We start from the raw sequence: 8584 nt of genomic DNA, 5'->3' as shown, positions 1-8584 counted from the left end.
CGCGGGTTCGAATCTCCGTCACATCAAACATGCTCGTCCTTTTAGCCGTGGGACATTATAATGTTACACGCAATTACATTATTCGTTGGTAAAAGAGTGGCCCAAGAGTTGGCGTTAGGTGTGGATGACTAGCTGCTAAATTAGAACCGACTAGCAATGAGTAGGCTTTGTGAAGTTTATCGTAACATTCAAAACAAACAACTTATATACAGAGAACCGACTAGCAACGAGTAGGCTTCGTGAAGTTTATCGTAACATTCAAAACAAACAACTTATATACAGAGAACCGACTAGCAACGAGTAGGCTTCGTGAAGTTTATCGTAACATTCAAAACAAACAACTTATATACAGAGAACCGACTAGCAACGAGTAGGCTTCGTGAAGTTTATCGTAACATTCAAAACAAACAACTTATATACAGAGAACCGACTAGCAACGAGTAGGCTTCGTGAAGTTTATCGTAACATTCAAAACAAACAACTTATATACAGAGAACCGACTAGCAACGAGTAGGCTTCGTGAAGTTTATCGTAACATTCAAAACAAACAACTTATATACAGAGAACCGACTAGCAACGAGTAGGCTTCGTGAAGTTTATCGTAACATTCAAAACAAACAACTTATATACAGAGAACCGACTAGCAACGAGTAGGCTTCGTGAAGTTTATCGTAACATTCAAAACAAACAACTTATATACAGAGAACCGACTAGCAACGAGTAGGCTTCGTGAAGTTTATCGTAACATTCAAAACAAACAACTTATATACAGAGAACCGACTAGCAACGAGTAGGCTTCGTGAAGTTTATCGTAACATTCAAAACAAACAACTTATATACAGAGAACCGACTAGCAACGAGTAGGCTTCGTGAAGTTTATCGTAACATTCAAAACAAACAACTTATATACAGAGAACCGACTAGCAACGAGTAGGCTTCGTGAAGTTTATCGTAACATTCAAAACAAACAACTTATATACAGAGAACCGACTAGCAACGAGTAGGCTTCGTGAAGTTTATCGTAACATTCAAAAAAAACAACTTATATACAGCAACGTTTAACCATAAAAGGGAAACTCCTACAATTTATTTTAATATTGGTGAAATCTTTTATACATACAGTCATTAAATTTCCAGTGTATATTCGTTATTACGGTCCTAAGACCTAATATGTTATAGCACGTGAATTTTCGCGATAAATTGATTTATTTGTTTGTGTTTTGAATTCCGAGCAAAGCTATATGACGACTACCAGTGGTAGCCGTTCCTAATTTAGTAGTGTGAGACTAGAGGGAAGGCAGCTAGACATCACCGCCAACTCTTGGACTCCTTTTTTTACCAACTAATAGTGAAATTTACCATTACATTTATAAACGTCCCCATGGCTGAAAAAGTGAACAGGTTTAATGTGATGGGGATTCGAACCTCAGTTTACGAGTAAAGTGCCTTAACCACCTAGCTGTGCTGGAACTCGTTATAAATTGAAATAGAGTTTCGTACTCGGTAAACTCACGTTCAAAGTTTAAAGAAAAAAATCTACCTTCTATTAGTGCTCATTTGAATGTTTCTGTTGGACTATTTGATTTTCTTTTAACATCAAACAGACAGAACTAGATCTTGTAAGACCGAAACAGTGTACGAATAATAAAATGATTTTATAGAAAGAGTCACAAAAATACTCTTTAACAAGCAAAAAAAATTTTTTTTTCCTTCTCAGCAACGCTAATTTAAACTGATTTTTAAATGTTCTTTCAGTTGGTCCTATTTTAACCCTACAATTACCGATGTCTTTGGACCCCTATAGACTTTTGAAACACATTTTTCTAACCCATATTTATTCATCAAACTACTTATAGAGTCATGGCGTTATCGATCACAGCGCCTCTAGTAACACGTAAGATAAACACATAAAGAAAGTAAATAAAAGCATCAATATTGCAATTAATCCCTCTACTCACTGCTAGCCCCTAGTGACCCAGGCAGTATGTCTGAGGACTTACAACGCTAGAAACCGGGTTTCGATACCCGTGGTGGGCAGAACGCAGATAACCTATTATTGTAACTTTGAGGTTAACTTCAAAAACATACATACTTACCACTGTGGTTCCATATATATCTTGCTTGAAAATGAGGATTTTACCCAGTTTTGTGTTGTTTTATGAGAACTGTACTTCGAATGTTGATTGAGGGGAAAGAAATCTCTTAATATGATAGAATACGTAGACACCATGGTAGTGGGCAATGTAGTATGCAAGTGTACTAATTGTTGTTGTTTGTTATTAAGCACAAAGATACACAAAGGGCTACCTGTATCAAAACATGGTTTTAACAGTATAAGTCCAAAAACATAGCACTGTGCCACTGGGGAACTACTAGTTCTTTTCTACCCCTTTATTTAACTTTGAGGGTTCATAAAATGCTCATGCAAGTAAGTTTATGTAACTTTAATATAAAATGTTGGTCGTGCAACGGGCTTTCTTTTGCTTTAGTTACCCATTGTCCTGAGTCATTCCCCTATATCATCACGTGTGTCTTCACATAGGGAAGGTTTCTTTAGAGTTGTGAAAGCGGGTAGTGATATTTTTCACTGATGAGTTAGAGAATAGCTGGATATATTTCCTTATTCCTTGCTGAGAATGATGTAGATAGTGCACACGAGAATAACATTAGTGTTCTATGTATATTTGTATAGTGTAAGTCTGCAGTAAAGTGTTTTTTGTTTTACTTTGTAACTGACTTTTAAAAGGCTTTTAATGCCTCATTAAACATCCAGTAAAGATGTCGTAAGTATAGTTTTTTGTCTTTTGATTGTGCTTTATTTTAACACAGATTTTTTTCACTCTTTTGTGCACTATGTCCAGCCTCTTCCTTTGTTAAGCACAGTCAAAAATTCAAAAAATTCGTATTCACTCTGGGATATATTTTCTAATCGAACCTCCTGTTATTATGGGAACTCTTCCTGATTACTCTAAGAGTAGGCAGTGTACCTAAACACACCACAAATGGTATAAAAATAAGTCGACAACTTGAAGCTTCAAATTCAATAAAATCTCTCAGGCTATATGTAACACATTTGTCTTGTCATTCAACTCAGGCTCTTAAAGCTGGCATTCATCCTTGCAAGTGTTCAAACGGATTTACAGAGAAAGAACTCCTGCTATTATCAGAATTTTTCATGGCTCTTGAAAGTGAGGACACGTTCTTAAATCACTTCCTATCGAAGAAGATTTCGTTAGCTCTCTTACGTGAACTAATTACAACCTGACGTCACGAAAAAGTCTAAATCGAACAGCAGATACTTAGTTCAATAAAAGACATCACTCACAGATAATTTGTATAACCTAGTAACTAGATCAGCGTGTATATATGTATATATAGTGTATGACTTTTAAAACAATTACATTCCAGAAAACGATAGAACTGACGTTCAAATAAATGAAAGTTAATTTTCAGTGCTCACAAATTATATTAGGCCTAAGTCTATTTAAGAACTCCTGCTGGGTTATTGGTAAGTTCCCAACTTAAAAGTTTAAAAACTTGGGTTCTATTTCTCGCTTGTTTTTTTTTTTAATTTCGCGCAAAGCTACAAGAAGGCTATCTGCGCTAGCCGTCCCTAATTTAGCAGTGTAAGACTAGAGAGAAGGCAGCTAGTCATCACCACCCACCGCCAACTCTTAGGCTACTACTTTACTAACGAATAGTGGGATTGACCGTCACATTATAACAACCCCATGGCTGAAAGGGCGAGTATGTTTGGTGCGACGAGGGTTCGAACCTTCGGCCCTCAGATTACGAATCGAACGCCTTAACCCACCTGGCCATGTCTGGCCGTCATATGATGGACAACCATTGACAAAAAATTACTTATACATCACAAAATAGCCTGGCATGGCCAGGTGCTTAAGGCATGAGGTTCACGGGTTCGAATCTCTGTCACATGAAACATAATCGCCTTTTGAGTCGATAATTTAGCAGTGTAAGACTGAAAATGAAGGCAGCTAGTCATCACCGTCAACTGTTTAGCTACTCTTTTACTAACAAATAGAGAGATTGACCCGAATGTTATAACGCTCCAACGGCTGAAACGAAGATCATGTGTGGTGTGATGGGATTCGAACCCGCTACATGTGCCCTAACCGCCTGGCCTGCCGTGAAATTTCTCGGTATTTCCTCCGAATATTAGGCGAACCTAGAAATACAATAAAACAAAAATAATCTTTACTTCATCAGCGGTTGTTAATACAACGTAAAGTAAAAAGAAAACACGCTTCATTTAAAAAAAAACCAGCTTGGAGTTTCATGAACCTGTTCTTCTTTATCGAAAATCCTTTTATCATCTGACGGAATGACGAAAGATTTGGGACAAAAACAAAACTAAAAAAAAAGTTAATACCCGTACAACTTTATCACGAAATTTTTCTGATAAATCAAGACGCTGATAGCTTATTATATATAATTTTAGTGCATCGTATTTTCTATTAACAACTCCATTCTGAAACAACTCCATTCTGATGGATATTATATCTATTTATACCTTGAAACGACATTTGTGTGTGTGTGTGGAAAACATATGTGTAATGATTTCGTACAGCGAACTATTATCTTTTTTATGAACGTAAAGAAACATAATTTTACAATGAGTCATCTGTGCTCTATCCACCACGAGTATTGAAACCCGGTTTATAGCGATGGACGAGTCCGCAGGGAGTCCGCAGACATTCCACTGTGGAGGGGGGCTAATTTTGATACTTACCTAAATGACTGTCGTTCTCAGATGGCTTAGCGGTAAGCTCTCGTACGTAGAAGTACGTGAAGTTAAGGTGGTTGTATAGGATTGACAGAGCACTTGTACAAGTACCTGAAGTTAAGGTGGCTGTATTGGATTGTATTTGACTGTAATTGGATTGCATTATGTTTTATTGTACAAGTACACGAAGTTAAGGTAGTTGTATAGCATTGATAGAGCACTCGTACGAGTACATAAAGTTAAGGTAGTTTTGTTGGATCGATAGAGCACTTTTACAAGTACATGAAGTTAAGGTTATTGTATAGGACTGATAGATAAGTTGCACAAGTACACGAAGGTAGTTGTAATGGTTCGACAGAGCACTTGTACAAGTACACGAAGTTGTCATTTGTAAACGAACGACATGCTACTTGTACCTTATGCTTGTGATAAATGAAAAACTACTTTTGATGTCCACTCGGAAGGCTACTTTGCTGGTTGCTTGATAGGCTAATGGTTCTGTTAAGAACCGCAGAACTGTGATTTTTGATGAGACCAGTGAGAAGTTATACGTATACTAGGCAGTCGTTGGGACACTTAGTGGTTACTTGTGGCGATTATACTTAATGAACTGCTGAAGGATATCTGTACTTATAAATCATTTGTAAGGAACCATTTGGAGTTACTTGTAAATTATTTGTAAGGAACCCTTTGGAGTTACTTGTGCTATTAAATCATTTGTAAGAAACCACTGAGAATTACTTGTATTAGTAAATCATTTGCAAGAAACCCTTTGAGTTACTTGTACAAGTTTGTCATTTGTAAGGAACCACTGAGAGTTATTTGTACTAGTCATTTGTAAAGAACCACTGAGAGTTACTTCTACTAGTCATTTGTAAGGAACCCGTGAGAGTTATTTGTACTAGTCATTTGTAAAGAACCCCTGAGAATTACATGTACTAGTCATTTGTAAAGAACCACTGAGAGTATTTTGTAACAATCATTTGTAAGGACCTCCTGAGAGGTACTTGTACTACTTAAGCATTTTAAGTAACCACTGACAGTTACATTAGTCACTCATATGAAACAACTGAAAACTACTTCTGCGTTAGCGACTGGACCTCTGCAACCTCATACCCTGCTGGGGGAGCCTCGAGTGTCGTACTAGAGCCCCAGTCTGGAACAGGAATTTAAAACACTTTCTTCTGTACGCTCCTCCTTCCGTGTCTGCAGTACTCAGCTTCCTCAGAAGTGACCTTCTTGGTCACTCGTGAAAGGGACCATCAAGATGTTGTTTTGATTGGTCAAACGTAATGGGTTACTTGTGAGTACGTGAAAAAGTTACTTGTAAAGCAATGCCTAGAGCTTACATTAACTTCTAGAAACTTCTCAGATGCCATTTTGAAAGGTCACTTGTAAGAGACGGTTGGGGGAAGTTTTTGACTATATTCAATACATGACAAGCCTGCTTATAGTTGTCAACAGGAAGAACACGGTCAACTGTTTGACTGAAAATATTTCACCATCAGTAACAATTAAACGTGACAATGTCAGCGCAATTTAACTTTTTTTCAAATAAAAGCACAATAATACAGAACTACGTTATTTTACATGATATAAATGGGTGTGTTTTTTTATAGCAAAGCCACATCGGGCTATCTGCTGAGCCCACCCGGGGATATCGAACCCCTGATTTTAGCGTTGTAAATTCGTAGACTTACCGCTGTACGATATAAATGACAAATAAAACCATAATTTCCTAAATAATATAAGTGTGGAGAACTTACTAAGTGTTAACTATCAAGAACCTCTTGTTTTATCCACGAACCGGTTTTCCTCTCACTCCGGATTTAGTCCTAATTGATAACGACTTACTCTACAAGTGAGTGATAATCGGTTATTGAAATAAGATAAGTTTAATAATGTGTAACATTCTTTGAAACGTACTCTATCCACGTGGTTTATAACATGTCTGCTTGAAAAGGAAACGGTGGTTCTCTGCAAATGACAGTCTGGTTAGAGTATGAACAAAGCCATGATTCATCTCTTTCAAGTTCTCTCATTGGTGGGAATGCTGAGAGAAAGAGAAAAAAATTACAAAACAACATTAAAACGTATTTTCATACAAACCAATTAATCATCGTATGACAGGTGGACACGATACTTTGACAAAGGATTGGTATTAACTATAGTAAGTATTGTTTCAGTGATAACTTACTCTTTCGTATACGAATGATCACATAAAATTCCGAAAGACAAATAGATAGCAGTCCCCTGGTGGATCAGAGATAAGTTTAAGGATACGCAGTGCTGATATCTCGGAGTGCGATTCCCTACGGTGGACAAAGCGAAGATAGTGTAATTCGAGACTTTGCTATTAAAAAACACAAAAAACGAGCTTACTAAGTATTGTATATTTTATTACAATGTGGATATTTCTCTTATTAACTTGTTCCTTATACACCGCCACACATCATTCCCATTTCTTTGTGAACTTATTTATTAAAAAGACCCGTGTTCTCTTTCTTCTATTTTCATACACGACACTTGATCGATCGGTTTTACTTACAGAGTTAGGAAAATTAAAAATATATATTTATTTAAAGTGTGTTGTTGTTTTTTATATGGAGCGAGGAAATTAAAGCTCACTGCTCGAAAGAAATTGTATTTCTTTATAATATTATAGCGAACTGCTGGACAGAACCTGTATTTCTTTATAATTTTATAGCGAACTGCTGGACAGAACTTGTATTTCTTTATAATTTTATAGCGAACTGCTGGAAAGAACTTGTATTTCTTTATAATTTTATAGCGAACTGCTGGAAAGAACTTGTATTTCTTTATAATTTTATAGCGAACTGCACTTACGCACACGTGGACTGAATGTTTGTTTGTAATTAAACACAAAGCTACAAGATTAGCTATCTGTGCTCTGCCCATCACGGGTATCGAAACACGGTTTCTAGCGTTGCAACTCCACAGACACGCCGCTGTGTCACTAGGAGGCATTTAATTTTGAATTACTGACCGAATGGAAGGGAGCCGCCTAGCACCATCAGCTTCTACATGCGATTTGTCAGAATGGTAAAGTGAAATAATGAGATTGACTGTCACCTTTTCTAACACGCGCACAGTAAAAAACGCGGAACGTGATCAATGCATTGCGTCTCGAGCTCTGGACTTTTATATCCGTTACTAAGCCACGCCCAATCCACTGTTTAAAGTTTGTTATACTGTCACATTATAATGATATAATATTTTCCTGATTAGTAACGAAAAGGACAAATAAAATTAGCTGTAATTATTCGTTATATGATGCTTTTCTAAGTAAACGCTAGATTGTATATCGAGATGGTTAATTGCAGTTTCTACCGAATAATTATTAGATAACGTTATTAGGTTAGATTTGCACTTTTTCTTTTCCAGAGCCGCCTCTAGGCAGAACTATGGTCTATTAGAACTTTGTATTTGGCGCTCATGTCCCTGTAACATAGACAATAATTGCTAATTGTATTGTTGATTTGGTGGTCTGTGGGTTGGTTTGGTTTATTTTGAATTTCGCTCAAAGCTACGCGAAGGCTGCTGGTCTTACACTGCTAAATTAGGGACGGCTGGCGCAGAAAGCCCTTGTGTAGCTTTGCGTGAAATTCAAAACCAAAGCAAAACGGCCTGATGAGCTCAGGGGTGAGCGAAACGCGTCGTTGACAAGGGATATAGCGGACATAATACGGTTGGAATGCTATTCTTATACACTTTACTATAAGGGGACTAGATAAAGACTGCAGCGTTAGGTAATATAATATGCCTGTTTCTAATGTCATAAGAGAAATATACTTTCATTCCAGCTATATTACACTT

The sequence above is a fragment of the Tachypleus tridentatus genome, chromosome 12 (genome assembly GCF_004210375.1).
Source record: "Tachypleus tridentatus isolate NWPU-2018 chromosome 12, ASM421037v1, whole genome shotgun sequence".
In the NCBI taxonomy this organism is placed as follows: Eukaryota; Metazoa; Arthropoda; class Merostomata; order Xiphosura; family Limulidae; genus Tachypleus; species Tachypleus tridentatus.
This window is presented reverse-complemented; position numbering follows the sequence as displayed.